We start from the raw sequence: 16,782 nt of genomic DNA on the forward strand, positions 1-16,782 counted from the left end.
GCCTACGGCCACATCACCCTGAAAGCGCCCGATCTCGTCTGATCTCGGAGGCTAAGCAGGGTCGGGCCTGGTTAGTACCTGGATGGGAGACCGCCTGGGAATACCAGGTGCCGTAGGCTTCTTTTTTTGGGGGGCGTTCTGGACTTGCCCTGTTTTTTTTCCTCGTTTCCCATCTTGGCGCCGCCAAGGTCAAGAGGGTTGAGCGTGCCGTTAGAGATCGCCTATGGCCACATCACCCTGAAAGCGCCCGATCTCGTCTGATCTCGGAGGCTAAGCAGGGTCGGGCCTGGTTAGTACCTGGATGGGAGACCGCCTGGGAATACCAGGTGCCGTAGGCTTCTTTTTTTGGGGGAGTTCTGGACTTGCCCTGTTTTTTTTCCTCGTTTCCCATCTTGGCGCCGCCAAGGTCAAGAGGGTTGAGCGTGCCGTTAGAGATCGCCTACGGCCACATCACCCTGAAAGCGCCCGATCTCGTCTGATCTCGGAGGCTAAGCAGGGTCGGGCCTGGTTAGTACCTGGATGGGAGACCGCCTGGGAATACCAGGTGCCGTAGGCTTCTTTTTTTGGGGGGCGTTCTGGACTTGCCCTGTTTTTTTTCCTCGTTTCCCATCTTGGCGCCGCCAAGGTCAAGAGGGTTGAGCGTGCCGTTAGAGATCGCCTACGGCCACATCACCCTGAAAGCGCCCGATCTCGTCTGATCTCGGAGGCTAAGCAGGGTCGGGCCTGGTTAGTACCTGGATGGGAGACCGCCTGGGAATACCAGGTGCCGTAGGCTTCTTTTTTTCTTGGAGTTCTGGACTTGCCCTGTTTTTTTCCTCGTTTCCCATCTTGGTGCCGCCAAAGTCAAGAGGGTTGAGCGTGCCGTAAGAGATCGCCTACGGCCACATCACCCTGAAAGCGCCCGATCTCGTCTGATCTCGGAGGCTAAGCAGGGTCGGGCCTGGTTAGTACCTGGATGGGAGACCGCCTGGGAATACCAGGTGCCGTAGGCTTCTTTTTTTTGGGGGAGTTCTGGACTTGCCCTGTTTTTTTTCCTCGTTTCCCATCTTGGCGCCGCCAAGGTCAAGAGGGTTGAGCGTGCCGTTAGAGATCGCCTACGGCCACATCACCCTGAAAGCGCCCGATCTCGTCTGATCTCGGAGGCTAAGCAGGGTCGGGCCTGGTTAGTACCTGGATGGGAGACCGCCTGGGAATACCAGGTGCCGTAGGCTTCTTTTTTTGGGGGGCGTTCTGGACTTGCCCTGTTTTTTTTCCTCGTTTCCCATCTTGGCGCCGCCAAGGTCAAGAGGGTTGAGCGTGCCGTTAGAGATCGCCTACGGCCACATCACCCTGAAAGCGCCCGATCTCGTCTGATCTCGGAGGCTAAGCAGGGTCGGGCCTGGTTAGTACCTGGATGGGAGACCGCCTGGGAATACCAGGTGCCGTAGGCTTCTTTTTTTCTTGGATTTCTGGACTTGCCCTGTTTTTTTTCCTCGTTTCCCATCTTGGCGCCGCCAAAGTCAAGAGGGTTGAGCGTGCCGTAAGAGATCGCCTACGGCCACATCACCCTGAAAGCGCCCGATCTCGTCTGATCTCGGAGGCTAAGCAGGGTCGGGCCTGGTTAGTACCTGGATGGGAGACCGCCTGGGAATACCAGGTGCCGTAGGCTTCTTTTTTTCTTGGATTTCTGGACTTGCCCTGTTTTTTTTCCTCGTTTCCCATCTTGGCGCCGCCAAAGTCAAGAGGGTTGAGCGTGCCGTAAGAGATCGCCTACGGCCACATCACCTTGAAAGCGCCCGATCTCGTCTGATCTCGGAGGCTAAGCAGGGTCGGGCCTGGTTAGTACCTGGATGGGAGACCGCCTGGGAATACCAGGTGCCGTAGGCTTCTTTTTTTTGGGGGAGTTCTGGACTTGCCCTGTTTTTTTTCCTCGTTTCCCATCTTGGCGCCGCCAAGGTCAAGAGGGTTGAGCGTGCCGTTAGAGATCGCCTACGGCCACATCACCCTGAAAGCGCCCGATCTCGTCTGATCTCGGAGGCTAAGCAGGGTCGGGCCTGGTTAGTACCTGGATGGGAGACCGCCTGGGAATACCAGGTGCCGTAGGCTTCTTTTTTTGGGGGGCGTTCTGGACTTGCCCTGTTTTTTTTCCTCGTTTCCCATCTTGGCGCCGCCAAGGTCAAGAGGGTTGAGCGTGCCGTTAGAGATCGCCTACGGCCACATCACCCTGAAAGCGCCCGATCTCGTCTGATCTCGGAGGCTAAGCAGGGTCGGGCCTGGTTAGTACCTGGATGGGAGACCGCCTGGGAATACCAGGTGCCGTAGGCTTCTTTTTTTCTTGGATTTCTGGACTTGCCCTGTTTTTTTTCCTCGTTTCCCATCTTGGCGCCGCCAAAGTCAAGAGGGTTGAGCGTGCCGTAAGAGATCGCCTACGGCCACATCACCCTGAAAGCGCCCGATCTCGTCTGATCTCGGAGGCTAAGCAGGGTCGGGCCTGGTTAGTACCTGGATGGGAGACCGCCTGGGAATACCAGGTGCCGTAGGCTTCTTTTTTTTGGGGGAGTTCTGGACTTGCCCTGTTTTTTTTCCTCGTTTCCCATCTTGGCGCCGCCAAGGTCAAGAGGGTTGAGCGTGCCGTTAGAGATCGCCTACGGCCACATCACCCTGAAAGCGCCCGATCTCGTCTGATCTCGGAGGCTAAGCAGGGTCGGGCCTGGTTAGTACCTGGATGGGAGACCGCCTGGGAATACCAGGTGCCGTAGGCTTCTTTTTTTGGGGGGCGTTCTGGACTTGCCCTGTTTTTTTTCCTCGTTTCCCATCTTGGCGCCGCCAAGGTCAAGAGGGTTGAGCGTGCCGTTAGAGATCGCCTACGGCCACATCACCCTGAAAGCGCCCGATCTCGTCTGATCTCGGAGGCTAAGCAGGGTCGGGCCTGGTTAGTACCTGGATGGGAGACCGCCTGGGAATACCAGGTGCCGTAGGCTTCTTTTTTTCTTGGATTTCTGGACTTGCCCTGTTTTTTTTCCTCGTTTCCCATCTTGGCGCCGCCAAAGTCAAGAGGGTTGAGCGTGCCGTAAGAGATCGCCTACGGCCACATCACCCTGAAAGCGCCCGATCTCGTCTGATCTCGGAGGCTAAGCAGGGTCGGGCCTGGTTAGTACCTGGATGGGAGACCGCCTGGGAATACCAGGTGCCGTAGGCTTCTTTTTTTCTTGGAGTTCTGGACTTGCCCTGTTTTTTTCCTCGTTTCCCATCTTGGTGCCGCCAAAGTCAAGAGGGTTGAGCGTGCCGTAAGAGATCGCCTACGGCCACATCACCCTGAAAGCGCCCGATCTCGTCTGATCTCGGAGGCTAAGCAGGGTCGGGCCTGGTTAGTACCTGGATGGGAGACCGCCTGGGAATACCAGGTGCCGTAGGCTTCTTTTTTTGGGGGGCGTTCTGGACTTGCCCTGTTTTTTTTCCTCGTTTCCCATCTTGGCGCCGCCAAGGTCAAGAGGGTTGAGCGTGCCATTAGAGATCGCCTACGGCCACATCACCCTGAAAGCGCCCGATCTCGTCTGATCTCGGAGGCTAAGCAGGGTCGGGCCTGGTTAGTACCTGGATGGGAGACCGCCTGGGAATACCAGGTGCCGTAGGCTTCTTTTTTTTGGGGGAGTTCTGGACTTGCCCTGTTTTTTTTCCTCGTTTCCCATCTTGGCGCCGCCAAGGTCAAGAGGGTTGAGCGTGCCGTTAGAGATCGCCTACGGCCACATCACCCTGAAAGCGCCCGATCTCGTCTGATCTCGGAGGCTAAGCAGGGTCGGGCCTGGTTAGTACCTGGATGGGAGACCGCCTGGGAATACCAGGTGCCGTAGGCTTCTTTTTTTGGGGGGCGTTCTGGACTTGCCCTGTTTTTTTTCCTCGTTTCCCATCTTGGCGCCGCCAAGGTCAAGAGGGTTGAGCGTGCCGTTAGAGATCGCCTACGGCCACATCACCCTGAAAGCGCCCGATCTCGTCTGATCTCGGAGGCTAAGCAGGGTCGGGCCTGGTTAGTACCTGGATGGGAGACCGCCTGGGAATACCAGGTGCCGTAGGCTTCTTTTTTTCTTGGATTTCTGGACTTGCCCTGTTTTTTTTCCTCGTTTCCCATCTTGGCGCCGCCAAAGTCAAGAGGGTTGAGCGTGCCGTAAGAGATCGCCTACGGCCACATCACCCTGAAAGCGCCCGATCTCGTCTGATCTCGGAGGCTAAGCAGGGTCGGGCCTGGTTAGTACCTGGATGGGAGACCGCCTGGGAATACCAGGTGCCGTAGGCTTCTTTTTTTCTTGGAGTTCTGGACTTGCCCTGTTTTTTTCCTCGTTTCCCATCTTGGTGCCGCCAAAGTCAAGAGGGTTGAGCGTGCCGTAAGAGATCGCCTACGGCCACATCACCCTGAAAGCGCCCGATCTCGTCTGATCTCGGAGGCTAAGCAGGGTCGGGCCTGGTTAGTACCTGGATGGGAGACCGCCTGGGAATACCAGGTGCCGTAGGCTTCTTTTTTTCTTGGATTTCTGGACTTGCCCTGTTTTTTTTCCTCGTTTCCCATCTTGGCGCCGCCAAAGTCAAGAGGGTTGAGCGTGCCGTAAGAGATCGCCTACGGCCACATCACCCTGAAAGCGCCCGATCTCGTCTGATCTCGGGGGCTAAGCAGGGTCGGGCCTGGTTAGTACCTGGATGGGAGACCGCCTGGGAATACCAGGTGCCGTAGGCTTCTTTTTTTTGGGGGAGTTCTGGACTTGCCCTGTTTTTTTTCCTCGTTTCCCATCTTGGCGCCGCCAAGGTCAAGAGGGTTGAGCGTGCCGTTAGAGATCGCCTACGGCCACATCACCCTGAAAGCGCCCGATCTCGTCTGATCTCGGAGGCTAAGCAGGGTCGGGCCTGGTTAGTACCTGGATGGGAGACCGCCTGGGAATACCAGGTGCCGTAGGCTTCTTTTTTTGGGGGGCGTTCTGGACTTGCCCTGTTTTTTTTCCTCGTTTCCCATCTTGGCGCCGCCAAGGTCAAGAGGGTTGAGCGTGCCGTTAGAGATCGCCTACGGCCACATCACCCTGAAAGCGCCCGATCTCGTCTGATCTCGGAGGCTAAGCAGGGTCGGGCCTGGTTAGTACCTGGATGGGAGACCGCCTGGGAATACCAGGTGCCGTAGGCTTCTTTTTTTCTTGGATTTCTGGACTTGCCCTGTTTTTTTTCCTCGTTTCCCATCTTGGCGCCGCCAAAGTCAAGAGGGTTGAGCGTGCCGTAAGAGATCGCCTACGGCCACATCACCCTGAAAGCGCCCGATCTCGTCTGATCTCGGAGGCTAAGCAGGGTCGGGCCTGGTTAGTACCTGGATGGGAGACCGCCTGGGAATACCAGGTGCCGTAGGCTTCTTTTTTTTGGGGGAGTTCTGGACTTGCCCTGTTTTTTTTCCTCGTTTCCCATCTTGGCGCCGCCAAGGTCAAGAGGGTTGAGCGTGCCGTTAGAGATCGCCTACGGCCACATCACCCTGAAAGCGCCCGATCTCGTCTGATCTCGGAGGCTAAGCAGGGTCGGGCCTGGTTAGTACCTGGATGGGAGACCGCCTGGGAATACCAGGTGCCGTAGGCTTCTTTTTTTGGGGGGCGTTCTGGACTTGCCCTGTTTTTTTTCCTCGTTTCCCATCTTGGCGCCGCCAAGGTCAAGAGGGTTGAGCGTGCCGTTAGAGATCGCCTACGGCCACATCACCCTGAAAGCGCCCGATCTCGTCTGATCTCGGAGGCTAAGCAGGGTCGGGCCTGGTTAGTACCTGGATGGGAGACCGCCTGGGAATACCAGGTGCCGTAGGCTTCTTTTTTTCTTGGAGTTCTGGACTTGCCCTGTTTTTTTCCTCGTTTCCCACCTTGGTGCCGCCAAAGTCAAGAGGGTTGAGCGTGCCGTAAGAGATCGCCTACGGCCACATCACCCTGAAAGCGCCCGATCTCGTCTGATCTCGGAGGCTAAGCAGGGTCGGGCCTGGTTAGTACCTGGATGGGAGACCGCCTGGGAATACCAGGTGCCGTAGGCTTCTTTTTTTTGGGGGAGTTCTGGCCTTGCCCTGTTTTTTTCCTCGTTTCCCATCTTGGCGCCGCCAAGGTCAAGAGGGTTGAGCGTGCCGTTAGAGATCGCCTACGGCCACATCACCCTGAAAGCGCCCGATCTCGTCTGATCTCGGAGGCTAAGCAGGGTCGGGCCTGGTTAGTACCTGGATGGGAGACCGCCTGGGAATACCAGGTGCCGTAGGCTTCTTTTTTTTGGGGGAGTTCTGGACTTGCCCTGTTTTTTTTCCTCGTTTCCCATCTTGGCGCCGCCAAGGTCAAGAGGGTTGAGCGTGCCGTTAGAGATCGCCTACGGCCACATCACCCTGAAAGCTCCCGATCTCGTCTGATCTCGGAGGCTAAGCAGGGTCGGGCCTGGTTAGTACCTGGATGGGAGACCGCCTGGGAATACCAGGTGCCGTAGGCTTCTTTTTTTGGGGGGCGTTCTGGACTTGCCCTGTTTTTTTTCCTCGTTTCCCATCTTGGCGCCGCCAAGGTCAAGAGGGTTGAGCGTGCCGTTAGAGATCGCCTACGGCCACATCACCCTGAAAGCGCCCGATCTCGTCTGATCTCGGAGGCTAAGCAGGGTCGGGCCTGGTTAGTACCTGGATGGGAGACCGCCTGGGAATACCAGGTGCCGTAGGCTTCTTTTTTTCTTGGATTTCTGGACTTGCCCTGTTTTTTTTCCTCGTTTCCCATCTTGGCGCCGCCAAGGTCAAGAGGGTTGAGCGTGCCGTTAGAGATCGCCTACGGCCACATCACCCTGAAAGCGCCCGATCTCGTCTGATCTCGGAGGCTAAGCAGGGTCGGGCCTGGTTAGTACCTGGATGGGAGACCGCCTGGGAATACCAGGTGCCGTAGGCTTCTTTTTTTGGGGGGCGTTCTGGACTTGCCCTGTTTTTTTTCCTCGTTTCCCATCTTGGCGCCGCCAAGGTCAAGAGGGTTGAGCGTGCCGTTAGAGATCGCCTACGGCCACATCACCCTGAAAGCGCCTGATCTCGTCTGATCTCGGAGGCTAAGCAGGGTCGGGCCTGGTTAGTACCTGGATGGGAGACCGCCTGGGAATACCAGGTGCCGTAGGCTTCTTTTTTTCTTGGATTTCTGGACTTGCCCTGTTTTTTTTCCTCGTTTCCCATCTTGGCGCCGCCAAAGTCAAGAGGGTTGAGCGTGCCGTAAGAGATCGCCTACGGCCACATCACCCTGAAAGCGCCCGATCTCGTCTGATCTCGGAGGCTAAGCAGGGTCGGGCCTGGTTAGTACCTGGATGGGAGACCGCCTGGGAATACCAGGTGCCGTAGGCTTCTTTTTTTCTTGGAGTTCTGGACTTGCCCTGTTTTTTTCCTCGTTTCCCATCTTGGTGCCGCCAAAGTCAAGAGGGTTGAGCGTGCCGTAAGAGATCGCCTACGGCCACATCACCCTGAAAGCGCCCGATCTCGTCTGATCTCGGAGGCTAAGCAGGGTCGGGCCTGGTTAGTACCTGGATGGGAGACCGCCTGGGAATACCAGGTGCCGTAGGCTTCTTTTTTTCTTGGATTTCTGGACTTGCCCTGTTTTTTTTCCTCGTTTCCCATCTTGGCGCCGCCAAAGTCAAGAGGGTTGAGCGTGCCGTAAGAGATCGCCTACGGCCACATCACCCTGAAAGCGCCCGATCTCGTCTGATCTCGGAGGCTAAGCAGGGTCGGGCCTGGTTAGTACCTGGATGGGAGACCGCCTGGGAATACCAGGTGCCGTAGGCTTCTTTTTTTTGGGGGAGTTCTGGACTTGCCCTGTTTTTTTTCCTCGTTTCCCATCTTGGCGCCGCCAAGGTCAAGAGGGTTGAGCGTGCCGTTAGAGATCGCCTACGGCCACATCACCCTGAAAGCGCCCGATCTCGTCTGATCTCGGAGGCTAAGCAGGGTCGGGCCTGGTTAGTACCTGGATGGGAGACCGCCTGGGAATACCAGGTGCCGTAGGCTTCTTTTTTTGGGGGGCGTTCTGGACTTGCCCTGTTTTTTTTCCTCGTTTCCCATCTTGGCGCCGCCAAGGTCAAGAGGGTTGAGCGTGCCGTTAGAGATCGCCTACGGCCACATCACCCTGAAAGCGCCCGATCTCGTCTGATCTCGGAGGCTAAGCAGGGTCGGGCCTGGTTAGTACCTGGATGGGAGACCGCCTGGGAATACCAGGTGCCGTAGGCTTCTTTTTTTCTTGGATTTCTGGACTTGCCCTGTTTTTTTTCCTCGTTTCCCATCTTGGCGCCGCCAAAGTCAAGAGGGTTGAGCGTGCCGTAAGAGATCGCCTACGGCCACATCACCCTGAAAGCGCCCGATCTCGTCTGATCTCGGAGGCTAAGCAGGGTCGGGCCTGGTTAGTACCTGGATGGGAGACCGCCTGGGAATACCAGGTGCCGTAGGCTCCTTTTTTTCTTGGAGTTCTGGACTTGCCCTGTTTTTTTCCTCGTTTCCCATCTTGGTGCCGCCAAAGTCAAGAGGGTTGAGCGTGCCGTAAGAGATCGCCTATGGCCACATCACCCTGAAAGCGCCCGATCTCGTCTGATCTCGGAGGCTAAGCAGGGTCGGGCCTGGTTAGTACCTGGATGGGAGACCGCCTGGGAATACCAGGTGCCGTAGGCTTCTTTTTTTCTTGGAGTTCTGGACTTGCCCTGTTTTTTTCCTCGTTTCCCATCTTGGTGCCGCCAAAGTCAAGAGGGTTGAGCGTGCCGTAAGAGATCGCCTACGGCCACATCACCCTGAAAGCGCCCGATCTCGTCTGATCTCGGAGGCTAAGCAGGGTCGGGCCTGGTTAGTACCTGGATGGGAGACCGCCTGGGAATACCAGGTGCCGTAGGCTTCTTTTTTTGGGGGGCGTTCTGGACTTGCCCTGTTTTTTTTCCTCGTTTCCCATCTTGGCGCCGCCAAGGTCAAGAGGGTTGAGCGTGCCGTTAGAGATCGCCTACGGCCACATCACCCTGAAAGCGCCCGATCTCGTCTGATCTCGGAGGCTAAGCAGGGTCGGGCCTGGTTAGTACCTGGATGGGAGACCGCCTGGGAATACCAGGTGCCGTAGGCTTCTTTTTTTTGGGGGAGTTCTGGACTTGCCCTGTTTTTTTTCCTCGTTTCCCATCTTGGCGCCGCCAAGGTCAAGAGGGTTGAGCGTGGCCTTAGAGATCGCCTACGGCCACATCACCCTGAAAGCGCCCGATCTCGTCTGATCTCGGAGGCTAAGCAGGGTCGGGCCTGGTTAGTACCTGGATGGGAGACCGCCTGGGAATACCAGGTGCCGTAGGCTTCTTTTTTTGGGGGGCGTTCTGGACTTGCCCTGTTTTTTTTCCTCGTTTCCCATCTTGGCGCCGCCAAGGTCAAGAGGGTTGAGCGTGCCGTTAGAGATCGCCTACGGCCACATCACCCTGAAAGCGCCCGATCTCGTCTGATCTCGGAGGCTAAGCAGGGTCGGGCCTGGTTAGTACCTGGATGGGAGACCGCCTGGGAATACCAGGTGCCGTAGGCTTCTTTTTTTCTTGGATTTCTGGACTTGCCCTGTTTTTTTTCCTCGTTTCCCATCTTGGCGCCGCCAAAGTCAAGAGGGTTGAGCGTGCCGTAAGAGATCGCCTACGGCCACATCACCCTGAAAGCGCCCGATCTCGTCTGATCTCGGAGGCTAAGCAGGGTCGGGCCTGGTTAGTACCTGGATGGGAGACCGCCTGGGAATACCAGGTGCCGTAGGCTTCTTTTTTTCTTGGAGTTCTGGACTTGCCCTGTTTTTTTCCTCGTTTCCCATCTTGGTGCCGCCAAAGTCAAGAGGGTTGAGCGTGCCATAAGAGATCGCCTATGGCCACATCACCCTGAAAGCGCCCGATCTCGTCTGATCTCGGAGGCTAAGCAGGGTCGGGCCTGGTTAGTACCTGGATGGGAGACCGCCTGGGAATACCAGGTGCCGTAGGCTTCTTTTTTTCTTGGATTTCTGGACTTGCCCTGTTTTTTTTCCTCGTTTCCCATCTTGGCGCCGCCAAAGTCAAGAGGGTTGAGCGTACCGTAAGAGATCGCCTACGGCCACATCACCCTGAAAGCGCCCGATCTCGTCTGATCTCGGAGGCTAAGCAGGGTCGGGCCTGGTTAGTACCTGGATGGGAGACCGCCTGGGAATACCAGGTGCCGTAGGCTTCTCTTTTTCTTGGAGTTCTGGACTTGCCCTGTTTTTTTCCTCGTTTCCCATCTTGGTGCCGCCAAAGTCAAGAGGGTTGAGCGTGCCGTAAGAGATCGCCTACGGCCACATCACCCTGAAAGCGCCCGATCTCGTCTGATCTCGGAGGCTAAGCAGGGTCGGGCCTGGTTAGTACCTGGATGGGAGACCGCCTGGGAATACCAGGTGCCGTAGGCTTCTTTTTTTGGGGGGCGTTCTGGACTTGCCCTGTTTTTTTTCCTCGTTTCCCATCTTGGCGCCGCCAAGGTCAAGAGGGTTGAGCGTGCCGTTAGAGATTGCCTACGGCCACATCACCCTGAAAGCGCCCGATCTCGTCTGATCTCGGAGGCTAAGCAGGGTCGGGCCTGGTTAGTACCTGGATGGGAGACCGCCTGGGAATACCAGGTGCCGTAGGCTTCTTTTTTTTGGGGGAGTTCTGGACTTGCCCTGTTTTTTTTCCTCGTTTCCCATCTTGGCGCCGCCAAGGTCAAGAGGGTTGAGCGTGCCGTTAGAGATCGCCTACGGCCACATCACCCTGAAAGCGCCCGATCTCGTCTGATCTCGGAGGCTAAGCAGGGTCGGGCCTGGTTAGTACCTGGATGGGAGACCGCCTGGGAATACCAGGTGCCGTAGGCTTCTTTTTTTGGGGGGCGTTCTGGACTTGCCCTGTTTTTTTTCCTCGTTTCCCATCTTGGCGCCGCCAAGGTCAAGAGGGTTGAGCGTGCCGTTAGAGATCGCCTACGGCCACATCACCCTGAAAGCGCCCGATCTCGTCTGATCTCGGAGGCTAAGCAGGGTCGGGCCTGGTTAGTACCTGGATGGGAGACCGCCTGGGAATACCAGGTGCCGTAGGCTTCTTTTTTTCTTGGATTTCTGGACTTGCCCTGTTTTTTTTCCTCGTTTCCCATCTTGGCGCCGCCAAAGTCAAGAGGGTTGAGCGTGCCGTAAGAGATCGCCTACGGCCACATCACCCTGAAAGCGCCCGATCTCGTCTGATCTCGGGGGCTAAGCAGGGTCGGGCCTGGTTAGTACCTGGATGGGAGACCGCCTGGGAATACCAGGTGCCGTAGGCTTCTTTTTTTCTTGGAGTTCTGGACTTGCCCTGTTTTTTTCCTCGTTTCCCATCTTGGTGCCGCCAAAGTCAAGAGGGTTGAGCGTGCCGTAAGAGATCGCCTACGGCCACATCACCCTGAAAGCGCCCGATCTCGTCTGATCTCGGAGGCTAAGCAGGGTCGGGCCTGGTTAGTACCTGGATGGGAGACCGCCTGGGAATACCAGGTGTCGTAGGCTTCTTTTTTTCTTGGATTTCTGGACTTGCCCTGTTTTTTTTCCTCGTTTCCCATCTTGGCGCCGCCAAGGTCAAGAGGGTTGAGCGTGCCGTTAGAGATCGCCTACGGCCACATCACCCTGAAAGCGCCCGATCTCGTCTGATCTCGGAGGCTAAGCAGGGTCGGGCCTGGTTAGTACCTGGATGGGAGACCGCCTGGGAATACCAGGTGCCGTAGGCTTCTTTTTTTCTTGGAGTTCTGGACTTGCCCTGTTTTTTTCCTCGTTTCCCACCTTGGTGCCGCCAAAGTCAAGAGGGTTGAGCGTGCCGTAAGAGATCGCCTACGGCCACATCACCCTGAAAGCGCCCGATCTCGTCTGATCTCGGAGGCTAAGCAGGGTCGGGCCTGGTTAGTACCTGGATGGGAGACCGCCTGGGAATACCAGGTGCCGTAGGCTTCTTTTTTTTGGGGGAGTTCTGGCCTTGCCCTGTTTTTTTCCTCGTTTCCCATCTTGGCGCCGCCAAGGTCAAGAGGGTTGAGCGTGCCGTTAGAGATCGCCTACGGCCACATCACCCTGAAAGCGCCCGATCTCGTCTGATCTCGGAGGCTAAGCAGGGTCGGGCCTGGTTAGTACCTGGATGGGAGACCGCCTGGGAATACCAGGTGCCGTAGGCTTCTTTTTTTTGGGGGAGTTCTGGCCTTGCCCTGTTTTTTTCCTCGTTTCCCATCTTGGCGCCGCCAAGGTCAAGAGGGTTGAGCGTGCCGTTAGAGATCGCCTACGGCCACATCACCCTGAAAGCGCCCGATCTCGTCTGATCTCGGAGGCTAAGCAGGGTCGGGCCTGGTTAGTACCTGGATGGGAGACCGCCTGGGAATACCAGGTGCCGTAGGCTTCTTTTTTTTGGGGGAGTTCTGGACTTGCCCTGTTTTTTTTCCTCGTTTCCCATCTTGGCGCCGCCAAGGTCAAGAGGGTTGAGCGTGCCGTTAGAGATCGCCTACAGCCACATCACCCTGAAAGCGCCCGATCTCGTCTGATCTCGGAGGCTAAGCAGGGTCGGGCCTGGTTAGTACCTGGATGGGAGACCGCCTGGGAATACCAGGTGCCGTAGGCTTCTTTTTTTGGGGGGCGTTCTGGACTTGCCCTGTTTTTTTTCCTCGTTTCCCATCTTGGCGCCGCCAAGGTCAAGAGGGTTGAGCGTGCCGTTAGAGATCGCCTACGGCCACATCACCCTGAAAGCGCCCGATCTCGTCTGATCTCGGAGGCTAAGCAGGGTCGGGCCTGGTTAGTACCTGGATGGGAGACCGCCTGGGAATACCAGGTGCCGTAGGCTTCTTTTTTTGGGGGGCGTTCTGGACTTGCCCTGTTTTTTTTCCTCGTTTCCCATCTTGGCGCCGCCAAGGTCAAGAGGGTTGAGCGTGCCGTTAGAGATCGCCTACGGCCACATCACCCTGAAAGCGCCCGATCTCGTCTGATCTCGGAGGCTAAGCAGGGTCGGGCCTGGTTAGTACCTGGATGGGAGACCGCCTGGGAATACCAGGTGCCGTAGGCTTCTTTTTTTCTTGGAGTTCTGGACTTGCCCTGTTTTTTTTCCTCGTTTCCCATCTTGGCGCCGCCAAAGTCAAGAGGGTTGAGCGTGCCGTAAGAGATCGCCTACGGCCACATCACCCTGAAAGCGCCCGATCTCGTCTGATCTCGGAGGCTAAGCAGGGTCGGGCCTGGTTAGTACCTGGATGGGAGACCGCCTGGGAATACCAGGTGCCGTAGGCTTCTTTTTTTCTTGGAGTTCTGGACTTGCCCTGTTTTTTTCCTCGTTTCCCATCTTGGTGCCGCCAAAGTCAAGAGGGTTGAGCGTGCCGTAAGAGATCGCCTATGGCCACATCACCCTGAAAGCGCCCGATCTCGTCTGATCTCGGAGGCTAAGCAGGGTCGGGCCTGGTTAGTACCTGGATGGGAGACCGCCTGGGAATACCAGGTGCCGTAGGCTTCTTTTTTTCTTGGATTTCTGGACTTGCCCTGTTTTTTTTCCTCGTTTCCCATCTTGGCGCCGCCAAAGTCAAGAGGGTTGAGCGTGCCGTAAGAGATCGCCTACGGCCACATCACCCTGAAAGCGCCCGATCTCGTCTGATCTCGGAGGCTAAGCAGGGTCGGGCCTGGTTAGTACCTGGATGGGAGACCGCCTGGGAATACCAGGTGCCGTAGGCTTCTCTTTTTCTTGGAGTTCTGGACTTGCCCTGTTTTTTTCCTCGTTTCCCATCTTGGTGCCGCCAAAGTCAAGAGGGTTGAGCGTGCCGTAAGAGATCGCCTACGGCCACATCACCCTGAAAGCGCCCGATCTCGTCTGATCTCGGAGGCTAAGCAGGGTCGGGCCTGGTTAGTACCTGGATGGGAGACCGCCTGGGAATACCAGGTGCCGTAGGCTTCTTTTTTTGGGGGGCGTTCTGGACTTGCCCTGTTTTTTTTCCTCGTTTCCCATCTTGGCGCCGCCAAGGTCAAGAGGGTTGAGCGTGCCGTTAGAGATCGCCTACGGCCACATCACCCTGAAAGCGCCCGATCTCGTCTGATCTCGGAGGCTAAGCAGGGTCGGGCCTGGTTAGTACCTGGATGGGAGACCGCCTGGGAATACCAGGTGCCGTAGGCTTCTTTTTTTTGGGGGAGTTCTGGACTTGCCCTGTTTTTTTTCCTCGTTTCCCATCTTGGCGCCGCCAAGGTCAAGAGGGTTGAGCGTGCCGTTAGAGATCGCCTACGGCCACATCACCCTGAAAGCGCCCGATCTCGTCTGATCTCGGAGGCTAAGCAGGGTCGGGCCTGGTTAGTACCTGGATGGGAGACCGCCTGGGAATACCAGGTGCCGTAGGCTTCTTTTTTTGGGGGGCGTTCTGGACTTGCCCTGTTTTTTTTCCTCGTTTCCCATCTTGGCGCCGCCAAGGTCAAGAGGGTTGAGCGTGCCGTTAGAGATCGCCTACGGCCACATCACCCTGAAAGCGCCCGATCTCGTCTGATCTCGGAGGCTAAGCAGGGTCGGGCCTGGTTAGTACCTGGATGGGAGACCGCCTGGGAATACCAGGTGCCGTAGGCTTCTTTTTTTCTTGGATTTCTGGACTTGCCCTGTTTTTTTTCCTCGTTTCCCATCTTGGCGCCGCCAAAGTCAAGAGGGTTGAGCGTGCCGTAAGAGATCGCCTACGGCCACATCACCCTGAAAGCGCCCGATCTCGTCTGATCTCGGAGGCTAAGCAGGGTCGGGCCTGGTTAGTACCTGGATGGGAGACCGCCTGGGAATACCAGGTGCCGTAGGCTTCTTTTTTTCTTGGAGTTCTGGACTTGCCCTGTTTTTTTCCTCGTTTCCCATCTTGGTGCCGCCAAAGTCAAGAGGGTTGAGCGTGCCGTAAGAGATCGCCTACGGCCACATCACCCTGAAAGCGCCCGATCTCGTCTGATCTCGGAGGCTAAGCAGGGTCGGGCCTGGTTAGTACCTGGATGGGAGACCGCCTGGGAATACCAGGTGCCGTAGGCTTCTTTTTTTCTTGGATTTCTGGACTTGCCCTGTTTTTTTTCCTCGTTTCCCATCTTGGCGCCGCCAAGGTCAAGAGGGTTGAGCGTGCCGTTAGAGATCGCCTACGGCCACATCACCCTGAAAGCGCCCGATCTCGTCTGATCTCGGAGGCTAAGCAGGGTCGGGCCTGGTTAGTACCTGGATGGGAGACCGCCTGGGAATACCAGGTGCCGTAGGCTTCTTTTTTTCTTGGAGTTCTGGACTTGCCCTGTTTTTTTCCTCGTTTCCCACCTTGGTGCCGCCAAAGTCAAGAGGGTTGAGCGTGCCGTAAGAGATCGCCTACGGCCACATCACCCTGAAAGCGCCCGATCTCGTCTGATCTCGGAGGCTAAGCAGGGTCGGGCCTGGTTAGTACCTGGATGGGAGACCGTCTGGGAATACCAGGTGCCGTAGGCTTCTTTTTTTTGGGGGAGTTCTGGCCTTGCCCTGTTTTTTTCCTCGTTTCCCATCTTGGCGCCGCCAAGGTCAAGAGGGTTGAGCGTGCCGTTAGAGATCGCCTACGGCCACATCACCCTGAAAGCGCCCGATCTCGTCTGATCTCGGAGGCTAAGCAGGGTCGGGCCTGGTTAGTACCTGGATGGGAGACCGCCTGGGAATACCAGGTGCCGTAGGCTTCTTTTTTTTGGGGGAGTTCTGGACTTGCCCTGTTTTTTTTCCTCGTTTCCCATCTTGGCGCCGCCAAGGTCAAGAGGGTTGAGCGTGCCGTTAGAGATCGCCTACGGCCACATCACCCTGAAAGCGCCCGATCTCGTCTGATCTCGGAGGCTAAGCAGGGTCGGGCCTGGTTAGTACCTGGATGGGAGACCGCCTGGGAATACCAGGTGCCGTAGGCTTCTTTTTTTCTTGGATTTCTGGACTTGCCCTGTTTTTTTTCCTCGTTTCCCATCTTGGCGCCGCCAAAGTCAAGAGGGTTGAGCGTGCCATAAGAGATCGCCTACGGCCACATCACCCTGAAAGCGCCCGATCTCGTCTGATCTCGGAGGCTAAGCAGGGTCGGGCCTGGTTAGTACCTGGATGGGAGACCGCCTGGGAATACCAGGTGCCGTAGGCTTCTTTTTTTTGGGGGAGTTCTGGACTTGCCCTGTTTTTTTTCCTCGTTTCCCATCTTGGCGCCGCCAAGGTCAAGAGGGTTGAGCGTGCCGTTAGAGATCGCCTACGGCCACATCACCCTGAAAGCGCCCGATCTCGTCTGATCTCGGAGGCTAAGCAGGGTCGGGCCTGGTTAGTACCTGGATGGGAGACCGCCTGGGAATACCAGGTGCCGTAGGCTTCTTTTTTTGGGGGGCGTTCTGGACTTGCCCTGTTTTTTTTCCTCGTTTCCCATCTTGGCGCCGCCAAGGTCAAGAGGGTTGAGCGTGCCGTTAGAGATCGCCTACGGCCACATCACCCTGAAAGCGCCCGATCTCGTCTGATCTCGGAGGCTAAGCAGGGTCGGGCCTGGTTAGTACCTGGATGGGAGACCGCCTGGGAATACCAGGTGCCGTAGGCTTCTTTTTTTTGGGGGAGTTCTGGACTTGCCCTGTTTTTTTTCCTCGTTTCCCATCTTGGCGCCGCCAAGGTCAAGAGGGTTGAGCGTGCCGTTAGAGATCGCCTACGGCCACATCACCCTGAAAGCGCCCGATCTCGTCTGATCTCGGAGGCTAAGCAGGGTCGGGCCTGGTTAGTACCTGGATGGGAGACCGCCTGGGAATACCAGGTGCCGTAGGCTTCTTTTTTTGGGGGGCGTTCTGGACTTGCCCTGTTTTTTTTCCTCGTTTCCCATCTTGGCGCCGCCAAGGTCAA

The 16,782-nt window shown here is 56.7% G+C and overlaps 77 non-coding genes across 77 annotated transcripts; all 77 read left to right on the top strand.

Annotated features, from left to right (window-relative positions):
* On the top strand, positions 1–119 carry LOC141118615 (5S ribosomal RNA). Its single transcript, XR_012237981.1, has one exon. It is a non-coding gene; the product is annotated as a 5S ribosomal RNA (ribosomal RNA).
* A 100-nt stretch (positions 120–219) lies between these two features.
* Positions 220–338, top strand: LOC141119967 (5S ribosomal RNA). The gene has a single exon (XR_012239300.1). It is a non-coding gene; the product is annotated as a 5S ribosomal RNA (ribosomal RNA).
* A 99-nt stretch (positions 339–437) lies between these two features.
* Positions 438–556, top strand: LOC141118616 (5S ribosomal RNA). The gene has a single exon (XR_012237982.1). It is a non-coding gene; the product is annotated as a 5S ribosomal RNA (ribosomal RNA).
* A 100-nt stretch (positions 557–656) lies between these two features.
* LOC141118617 (5S ribosomal RNA) lies at positions 657–775 on the top strand. The gene has a single exon (XR_012237983.1). It is a non-coding gene; the product is annotated as a 5S ribosomal RNA (ribosomal RNA).
* Positions 776–873: 98 nt separating this feature from the next.
* LOC141118618 (5S ribosomal RNA) lies at positions 874–992 on the top strand. The gene has a single exon (XR_012237984.1). It is a non-coding gene; the product is annotated as a 5S ribosomal RNA (ribosomal RNA).
* Positions 993–1,092: 100 nt separating this feature from the next.
* LOC141118619 (5S ribosomal RNA) lies at positions 1,093–1,211 on the top strand. Its single transcript, XR_012237985.1, has one exon. It is a non-coding gene; the product is annotated as a 5S ribosomal RNA (ribosomal RNA).
* Positions 1,212–1,311: 100 nt separating this feature from the next.
* On the top strand, positions 1,312–1,430 carry LOC141118620 (5S ribosomal RNA). Its single transcript, XR_012237986.1, has one exon. It is a non-coding gene; the product is annotated as a 5S ribosomal RNA (ribosomal RNA).
* A 99-nt stretch (positions 1,431–1,529) lies between these two features.
* LOC141118622 (5S ribosomal RNA) lies at positions 1,530–1,648 on the top strand. The gene has a single exon (XR_012237988.1). It is a non-coding gene; the product is annotated as a 5S ribosomal RNA (ribosomal RNA).
* A 99-nt stretch (positions 1,649–1,747) lies between these two features.
* On the top strand, positions 1,748–1,866 carry LOC141119996 (5S ribosomal RNA). The gene has a single exon (XR_012239329.1). It is a non-coding gene; the product is annotated as a 5S ribosomal RNA (ribosomal RNA).
* A 100-nt stretch (positions 1,867–1,966) lies between these two features.
* LOC141118623 (5S ribosomal RNA) lies at positions 1,967–2,085 on the top strand. Its single transcript, XR_012237989.1, has one exon. It is a non-coding gene; the product is annotated as a 5S ribosomal RNA (ribosomal RNA).
* A 100-nt stretch (positions 2,086–2,185) lies between these two features.
* Positions 2,186–2,304, top strand: LOC141118624 (5S ribosomal RNA). Its single transcript, XR_012237990.1, has one exon. It is a non-coding gene; the product is annotated as a 5S ribosomal RNA (ribosomal RNA).
* Positions 2,305–2,403: 99 nt separating this feature from the next.
* On the top strand, positions 2,404–2,522 carry LOC141118625 (5S ribosomal RNA). The gene has a single exon (XR_012237991.1). It is a non-coding gene; the product is annotated as a 5S ribosomal RNA (ribosomal RNA).
* A 100-nt stretch (positions 2,523–2,622) lies between these two features.
* Positions 2,623–2,741, top strand: LOC141118626 (5S ribosomal RNA). Its single transcript, XR_012237992.1, has one exon. It is a non-coding gene; the product is annotated as a 5S ribosomal RNA (ribosomal RNA).
* A 100-nt stretch (positions 2,742–2,841) lies between these two features.
* On the top strand, positions 2,842–2,960 carry LOC141118627 (5S ribosomal RNA). Its single transcript, XR_012237993.1, has one exon. It is a non-coding gene; the product is annotated as a 5S ribosomal RNA (ribosomal RNA).
* Positions 2,961–3,059: 99 nt separating this feature from the next.
* Positions 3,060–3,178, top strand: LOC141118628 (5S ribosomal RNA). The gene has a single exon (XR_012237994.1). It is a non-coding gene; the product is annotated as a 5S ribosomal RNA (ribosomal RNA).
* Positions 3,179–3,276: 98 nt separating this feature from the next.
* Positions 3,277–3,395, top strand: LOC141118629 (5S ribosomal RNA). Its single transcript, XR_012237995.1, has one exon. It is a non-coding gene; the product is annotated as a 5S ribosomal RNA (ribosomal RNA).
* Positions 3,396–3,495: 100 nt separating this feature from the next.
* LOC141118630 (5S ribosomal RNA) lies at positions 3,496–3,614 on the top strand. Its single transcript, XR_012237996.1, has one exon. It is a non-coding gene; the product is annotated as a 5S ribosomal RNA (ribosomal RNA).
* A 100-nt stretch (positions 3,615–3,714) lies between these two features.
* Positions 3,715–3,833, top strand: LOC141118631 (5S ribosomal RNA). The gene has a single exon (XR_012237997.1). It is a non-coding gene; the product is annotated as a 5S ribosomal RNA (ribosomal RNA).
* A 100-nt stretch (positions 3,834–3,933) lies between these two features.
* LOC141118633 (5S ribosomal RNA) lies at positions 3,934–4,052 on the top strand. Its single transcript, XR_012237999.1, has one exon. It is a non-coding gene; the product is annotated as a 5S ribosomal RNA (ribosomal RNA).
* A 99-nt stretch (positions 4,053–4,151) lies between these two features.
* LOC141118634 (5S ribosomal RNA) lies at positions 4,152–4,270 on the top strand. Its single transcript, XR_012238000.1, has one exon. It is a non-coding gene; the product is annotated as a 5S ribosomal RNA (ribosomal RNA).
* Positions 4,271–4,368: 98 nt separating this feature from the next.
* Positions 4,369–4,487, top strand: LOC141118635 (5S ribosomal RNA). Its single transcript, XR_012238001.1, has one exon. It is a non-coding gene; the product is annotated as a 5S ribosomal RNA (ribosomal RNA).
* Positions 4,488–4,586: 99 nt separating this feature from the next.
* Positions 4,587–4,705, top strand: LOC141120152 (5S ribosomal RNA). The gene has a single exon (XR_012239480.1). It is a non-coding gene; the product is annotated as a 5S ribosomal RNA (ribosomal RNA).
* Positions 4,706–4,805: 100 nt separating this feature from the next.
* LOC141118636 (5S ribosomal RNA) lies at positions 4,806–4,924 on the top strand. The gene has a single exon (XR_012238002.1). It is a non-coding gene; the product is annotated as a 5S ribosomal RNA (ribosomal RNA).
* Positions 4,925–5,024: 100 nt separating this feature from the next.
* On the top strand, positions 5,025–5,143 carry LOC141118637 (5S ribosomal RNA). The gene has a single exon (XR_012238003.1). It is a non-coding gene; the product is annotated as a 5S ribosomal RNA (ribosomal RNA).
* Positions 5,144–5,242: 99 nt separating this feature from the next.
* Positions 5,243–5,361, top strand: LOC141118638 (5S ribosomal RNA). Its single transcript, XR_012238004.1, has one exon. It is a non-coding gene; the product is annotated as a 5S ribosomal RNA (ribosomal RNA).
* Positions 5,362–5,461: 100 nt separating this feature from the next.
* On the top strand, positions 5,462–5,580 carry LOC141118639 (5S ribosomal RNA). Its single transcript, XR_012238005.1, has one exon. It is a non-coding gene; the product is annotated as a 5S ribosomal RNA (ribosomal RNA).
* A 100-nt stretch (positions 5,581–5,680) lies between these two features.
* Positions 5,681–5,799, top strand: LOC141118640 (5S ribosomal RNA). The gene has a single exon (XR_012238006.1). It is a non-coding gene; the product is annotated as a 5S ribosomal RNA (ribosomal RNA).
* A 98-nt stretch (positions 5,800–5,897) lies between these two features.
* Positions 5,898–6,016, top strand: LOC141118641 (5S ribosomal RNA). Its single transcript, XR_012238007.1, has one exon. It is a non-coding gene; the product is annotated as a 5S ribosomal RNA (ribosomal RNA).
* A 99-nt stretch (positions 6,017–6,115) lies between these two features.
* LOC141118642 (5S ribosomal RNA) lies at positions 6,116–6,234 on the top strand. The gene has a single exon (XR_012238008.1). It is a non-coding gene; the product is annotated as a 5S ribosomal RNA (ribosomal RNA).
* A 100-nt stretch (positions 6,235–6,334) lies between these two features.
* Positions 6,335–6,453, top strand: LOC141119868 (5S ribosomal RNA). The gene has a single exon (XR_012239202.1). It is a non-coding gene; the product is annotated as a 5S ribosomal RNA (ribosomal RNA).
* Positions 6,454–6,553: 100 nt separating this feature from the next.
* Positions 6,554–6,672, top strand: LOC141118644 (5S ribosomal RNA). The gene has a single exon (XR_012238010.1). It is a non-coding gene; the product is annotated as a 5S ribosomal RNA (ribosomal RNA).
* Positions 6,673–6,771: 99 nt separating this feature from the next.
* On the top strand, positions 6,772–6,890 carry LOC141118645 (5S ribosomal RNA). Its single transcript, XR_012238011.1, has one exon. It is a non-coding gene; the product is annotated as a 5S ribosomal RNA (ribosomal RNA).
* Positions 6,891–6,990: 100 nt separating this feature from the next.
* LOC141120101 (5S ribosomal RNA) lies at positions 6,991–7,109 on the top strand. The gene has a single exon (XR_012239431.1). It is a non-coding gene; the product is annotated as a 5S ribosomal RNA (ribosomal RNA).
* A 99-nt stretch (positions 7,110–7,208) lies between these two features.
* On the top strand, positions 7,209–7,327 carry LOC141118646 (5S ribosomal RNA). Its single transcript, XR_012238012.1, has one exon. It is a non-coding gene; the product is annotated as a 5S ribosomal RNA (ribosomal RNA).
* Positions 7,328–7,425: 98 nt separating this feature from the next.
* LOC141118647 (5S ribosomal RNA) lies at positions 7,426–7,544 on the top strand. Its single transcript, XR_012238013.1, has one exon. It is a non-coding gene; the product is annotated as a 5S ribosomal RNA (ribosomal RNA).
* Positions 7,545–7,643: 99 nt separating this feature from the next.
* On the top strand, positions 7,644–7,762 carry LOC141118648 (5S ribosomal RNA). The gene has a single exon (XR_012238014.1). It is a non-coding gene; the product is annotated as a 5S ribosomal RNA (ribosomal RNA).
* Positions 7,763–7,862: 100 nt separating this feature from the next.
* On the top strand, positions 7,863–7,981 carry LOC141118649 (5S ribosomal RNA). The gene has a single exon (XR_012238015.1). It is a non-coding gene; the product is annotated as a 5S ribosomal RNA (ribosomal RNA).
* A 100-nt stretch (positions 7,982–8,081) lies between these two features.
* Positions 8,082–8,200, top strand: LOC141118650 (5S ribosomal RNA). Its single transcript, XR_012238016.1, has one exon. It is a non-coding gene; the product is annotated as a 5S ribosomal RNA (ribosomal RNA).
* A 99-nt stretch (positions 8,201–8,299) lies between these two features.
* On the top strand, positions 8,300–8,418 carry LOC141118651 (5S ribosomal RNA). The gene has a single exon (XR_012238017.1). It is a non-coding gene; the product is annotated as a 5S ribosomal RNA (ribosomal RNA).
* Positions 8,419–8,516: 98 nt separating this feature from the next.
* LOC141119968 (5S ribosomal RNA) lies at positions 8,517–8,635 on the top strand. The gene has a single exon (XR_012239301.1). It is a non-coding gene; the product is annotated as a 5S ribosomal RNA (ribosomal RNA).
* Positions 8,636–8,733: 98 nt separating this feature from the next.
* Positions 8,734–8,852, top strand: LOC141118652 (5S ribosomal RNA). The gene has a single exon (XR_012238018.1). It is a non-coding gene; the product is annotated as a 5S ribosomal RNA (ribosomal RNA).
* Positions 8,853–8,952: 100 nt separating this feature from the next.
* On the top strand, positions 8,953–9,071 carry LOC141118653 (5S ribosomal RNA). Its single transcript, XR_012238019.1, has one exon. It is a non-coding gene; the product is annotated as a 5S ribosomal RNA (ribosomal RNA).
* A 100-nt stretch (positions 9,072–9,171) lies between these two features.
* LOC141118655 (5S ribosomal RNA) lies at positions 9,172–9,290 on the top strand. The gene has a single exon (XR_012238021.1). It is a non-coding gene; the product is annotated as a 5S ribosomal RNA (ribosomal RNA).
* A 100-nt stretch (positions 9,291–9,390) lies between these two features.
* Positions 9,391–9,509, top strand: LOC141118656 (5S ribosomal RNA). Its single transcript, XR_012238022.1, has one exon. It is a non-coding gene; the product is annotated as a 5S ribosomal RNA (ribosomal RNA).
* A 99-nt stretch (positions 9,510–9,608) lies between these two features.
* LOC141118657 (5S ribosomal RNA) lies at positions 9,609–9,727 on the top strand. The gene has a single exon (XR_012238023.1). It is a non-coding gene; the product is annotated as a 5S ribosomal RNA (ribosomal RNA).
* A 98-nt stretch (positions 9,728–9,825) lies between these two features.
* Positions 9,826–9,944, top strand: LOC141119969 (5S ribosomal RNA). Its single transcript, XR_012239302.1, has one exon. It is a non-coding gene; the product is annotated as a 5S ribosomal RNA (ribosomal RNA).
* Positions 9,945–10,043: 99 nt separating this feature from the next.
* LOC141118658 (5S ribosomal RNA) lies at positions 10,044–10,162 on the top strand. Its single transcript, XR_012238024.1, has one exon. It is a non-coding gene; the product is annotated as a 5S ribosomal RNA (ribosomal RNA).
* Positions 10,163–10,260: 98 nt separating this feature from the next.
* Positions 10,261–10,379, top strand: LOC141118659 (5S ribosomal RNA). The gene has a single exon (XR_012238025.1). It is a non-coding gene; the product is annotated as a 5S ribosomal RNA (ribosomal RNA).
* A 100-nt stretch (positions 10,380–10,479) lies between these two features.
* LOC141118660 (5S ribosomal RNA) lies at positions 10,480–10,598 on the top strand. The gene has a single exon (XR_012238026.1). It is a non-coding gene; the product is annotated as a 5S ribosomal RNA (ribosomal RNA).
* Positions 10,599–10,698: 100 nt separating this feature from the next.
* On the top strand, positions 10,699–10,817 carry LOC141118661 (5S ribosomal RNA). The gene has a single exon (XR_012238027.1). It is a non-coding gene; the product is annotated as a 5S ribosomal RNA (ribosomal RNA).
* Positions 10,818–10,917: 100 nt separating this feature from the next.
* On the top strand, positions 10,918–11,036 carry LOC141118662 (5S ribosomal RNA). Its single transcript, XR_012238028.1, has one exon. It is a non-coding gene; the product is annotated as a 5S ribosomal RNA (ribosomal RNA).
* A 99-nt stretch (positions 11,037–11,135) lies between these two features.
* Positions 11,136–11,254, top strand: LOC141120153 (5S ribosomal RNA). The gene has a single exon (XR_012239481.1). It is a non-coding gene; the product is annotated as a 5S ribosomal RNA (ribosomal RNA).
* A 98-nt stretch (positions 11,255–11,352) lies between these two features.
* LOC141120041 (5S ribosomal RNA) lies at positions 11,353–11,471 on the top strand. Its single transcript, XR_012239374.1, has one exon. It is a non-coding gene; the product is annotated as a 5S ribosomal RNA (ribosomal RNA).
* Positions 11,472–11,570: 99 nt separating this feature from the next.
* On the top strand, positions 11,571–11,689 carry LOC141118663 (5S ribosomal RNA). Its single transcript, XR_012238029.1, has one exon. It is a non-coding gene; the product is annotated as a 5S ribosomal RNA (ribosomal RNA).
* Positions 11,690–11,787: 98 nt separating this feature from the next.
* Positions 11,788–11,906, top strand: LOC141118664 (5S ribosomal RNA). The gene has a single exon (XR_012238030.1). It is a non-coding gene; the product is annotated as a 5S ribosomal RNA (ribosomal RNA).
* Positions 11,907–12,005: 99 nt separating this feature from the next.
* On the top strand, positions 12,006–12,124 carry LOC141118666 (5S ribosomal RNA). Its single transcript, XR_012238032.1, has one exon. It is a non-coding gene; the product is annotated as a 5S ribosomal RNA (ribosomal RNA).
* Positions 12,125–12,223: 99 nt separating this feature from the next.
* Positions 12,224–12,342, top strand: LOC141118667 (5S ribosomal RNA). Its single transcript, XR_012238033.1, has one exon. It is a non-coding gene; the product is annotated as a 5S ribosomal RNA (ribosomal RNA).
* Positions 12,343–12,442: 100 nt separating this feature from the next.
* On the top strand, positions 12,443–12,561 carry LOC141120400 (5S ribosomal RNA). Its single transcript, XR_012239722.1, has one exon. It is a non-coding gene; the product is annotated as a 5S ribosomal RNA (ribosomal RNA).
* Positions 12,562–12,661: 100 nt separating this feature from the next.
* Positions 12,662–12,780, top strand: LOC141118668 (5S ribosomal RNA). Its single transcript, XR_012238034.1, has one exon. It is a non-coding gene; the product is annotated as a 5S ribosomal RNA (ribosomal RNA).
* Positions 12,781–12,880: 100 nt separating this feature from the next.
* On the top strand, positions 12,881–12,999 carry LOC141118669 (5S ribosomal RNA). The gene has a single exon (XR_012238035.1). It is a non-coding gene; the product is annotated as a 5S ribosomal RNA (ribosomal RNA).
* Positions 13,000–13,098: 99 nt separating this feature from the next.
* Positions 13,099–13,217, top strand: LOC141118671 (5S ribosomal RNA). The gene has a single exon (XR_012238036.1). It is a non-coding gene; the product is annotated as a 5S ribosomal RNA (ribosomal RNA).
* A 98-nt stretch (positions 13,218–13,315) lies between these two features.
* On the top strand, positions 13,316–13,434 carry LOC141119970 (5S ribosomal RNA). Its single transcript, XR_012239303.1, has one exon. It is a non-coding gene; the product is annotated as a 5S ribosomal RNA (ribosomal RNA).
* Positions 13,435–13,533: 99 nt separating this feature from the next.
* On the top strand, positions 13,534–13,652 carry LOC141118672 (5S ribosomal RNA). The gene has a single exon (XR_012238037.1). It is a non-coding gene; the product is annotated as a 5S ribosomal RNA (ribosomal RNA).
* Positions 13,653–13,750: 98 nt separating this feature from the next.
* LOC141118673 (5S ribosomal RNA) lies at positions 13,751–13,869 on the top strand. Its single transcript, XR_012238038.1, has one exon. It is a non-coding gene; the product is annotated as a 5S ribosomal RNA (ribosomal RNA).
* A 100-nt stretch (positions 13,870–13,969) lies between these two features.
* LOC141118674 (5S ribosomal RNA) lies at positions 13,970–14,088 on the top strand. The gene has a single exon (XR_012238039.1). It is a non-coding gene; the product is annotated as a 5S ribosomal RNA (ribosomal RNA).
* A 100-nt stretch (positions 14,089–14,188) lies between these two features.
* Positions 14,189–14,307, top strand: LOC141118675 (5S ribosomal RNA). The gene has a single exon (XR_012238040.1). It is a non-coding gene; the product is annotated as a 5S ribosomal RNA (ribosomal RNA).
* Positions 14,308–14,407: 100 nt separating this feature from the next.
* On the top strand, positions 14,408–14,526 carry LOC141118676 (5S ribosomal RNA). Its single transcript, XR_012238041.1, has one exon. It is a non-coding gene; the product is annotated as a 5S ribosomal RNA (ribosomal RNA).
* A 99-nt stretch (positions 14,527–14,625) lies between these two features.
* Positions 14,626–14,744, top strand: LOC141118678 (5S ribosomal RNA). The gene has a single exon (XR_012238043.1). It is a non-coding gene; the product is annotated as a 5S ribosomal RNA (ribosomal RNA).
* Positions 14,745–14,842: 98 nt separating this feature from the next.
* Positions 14,843–14,961, top strand: LOC141118679 (5S ribosomal RNA). The gene has a single exon (XR_012238044.1). It is a non-coding gene; the product is annotated as a 5S ribosomal RNA (ribosomal RNA).
* A 99-nt stretch (positions 14,962–15,060) lies between these two features.
* On the top strand, positions 15,061–15,179 carry LOC141118680 (5S ribosomal RNA). The gene has a single exon (XR_012238045.1). It is a non-coding gene; the product is annotated as a 5S ribosomal RNA (ribosomal RNA).
* A 98-nt stretch (positions 15,180–15,277) lies between these two features.
* Positions 15,278–15,396, top strand: LOC141119920 (5S ribosomal RNA). The gene has a single exon (XR_012239253.1). It is a non-coding gene; the product is annotated as a 5S ribosomal RNA (ribosomal RNA).
* Positions 15,397–15,495: 99 nt separating this feature from the next.
* LOC141118681 (5S ribosomal RNA) lies at positions 15,496–15,614 on the top strand. The gene has a single exon (XR_012238046.1). It is a non-coding gene; the product is annotated as a 5S ribosomal RNA (ribosomal RNA).
* A 100-nt stretch (positions 15,615–15,714) lies between these two features.
* Positions 15,715–15,833, top strand: LOC141118682 (5S ribosomal RNA). The gene has a single exon (XR_012238047.1). It is a non-coding gene; the product is annotated as a 5S ribosomal RNA (ribosomal RNA).
* Positions 15,834–15,932: 99 nt separating this feature from the next.
* Positions 15,933–16,051, top strand: LOC141118683 (5S ribosomal RNA). The gene has a single exon (XR_012238048.1). It is a non-coding gene; the product is annotated as a 5S ribosomal RNA (ribosomal RNA).
* Positions 16,052–16,151: 100 nt separating this feature from the next.
* LOC141118684 (5S ribosomal RNA) lies at positions 16,152–16,270 on the top strand. The gene has a single exon (XR_012238049.1). It is a non-coding gene; the product is annotated as a 5S ribosomal RNA (ribosomal RNA).
* Positions 16,271–16,370: 100 nt separating this feature from the next.
* LOC141118685 (5S ribosomal RNA) lies at positions 16,371–16,489 on the top strand. The gene has a single exon (XR_012238050.1). It is a non-coding gene; the product is annotated as a 5S ribosomal RNA (ribosomal RNA).
* A 100-nt stretch (positions 16,490–16,589) lies between these two features.
* Positions 16,590–16,708, top strand: LOC141118687 (5S ribosomal RNA). The gene has a single exon (XR_012238051.1). It is a non-coding gene; the product is annotated as a 5S ribosomal RNA (ribosomal RNA).
* The last annotated feature ends 74 nt before the right edge of the window (positions 16,709–16,782 follow it).

Source organism: Aquarana catesbeiana, linkage group LG13, assembly GCF_042186555.1.
Source record: "Aquarana catesbeiana isolate 2022-GZ linkage group LG13, ASM4218655v1, whole genome shotgun sequence".
Classification (NCBI taxonomy): Eukaryota; Metazoa; Chordata; class Amphibia; order Anura; family Ranidae; genus Aquarana; species Aquarana catesbeiana.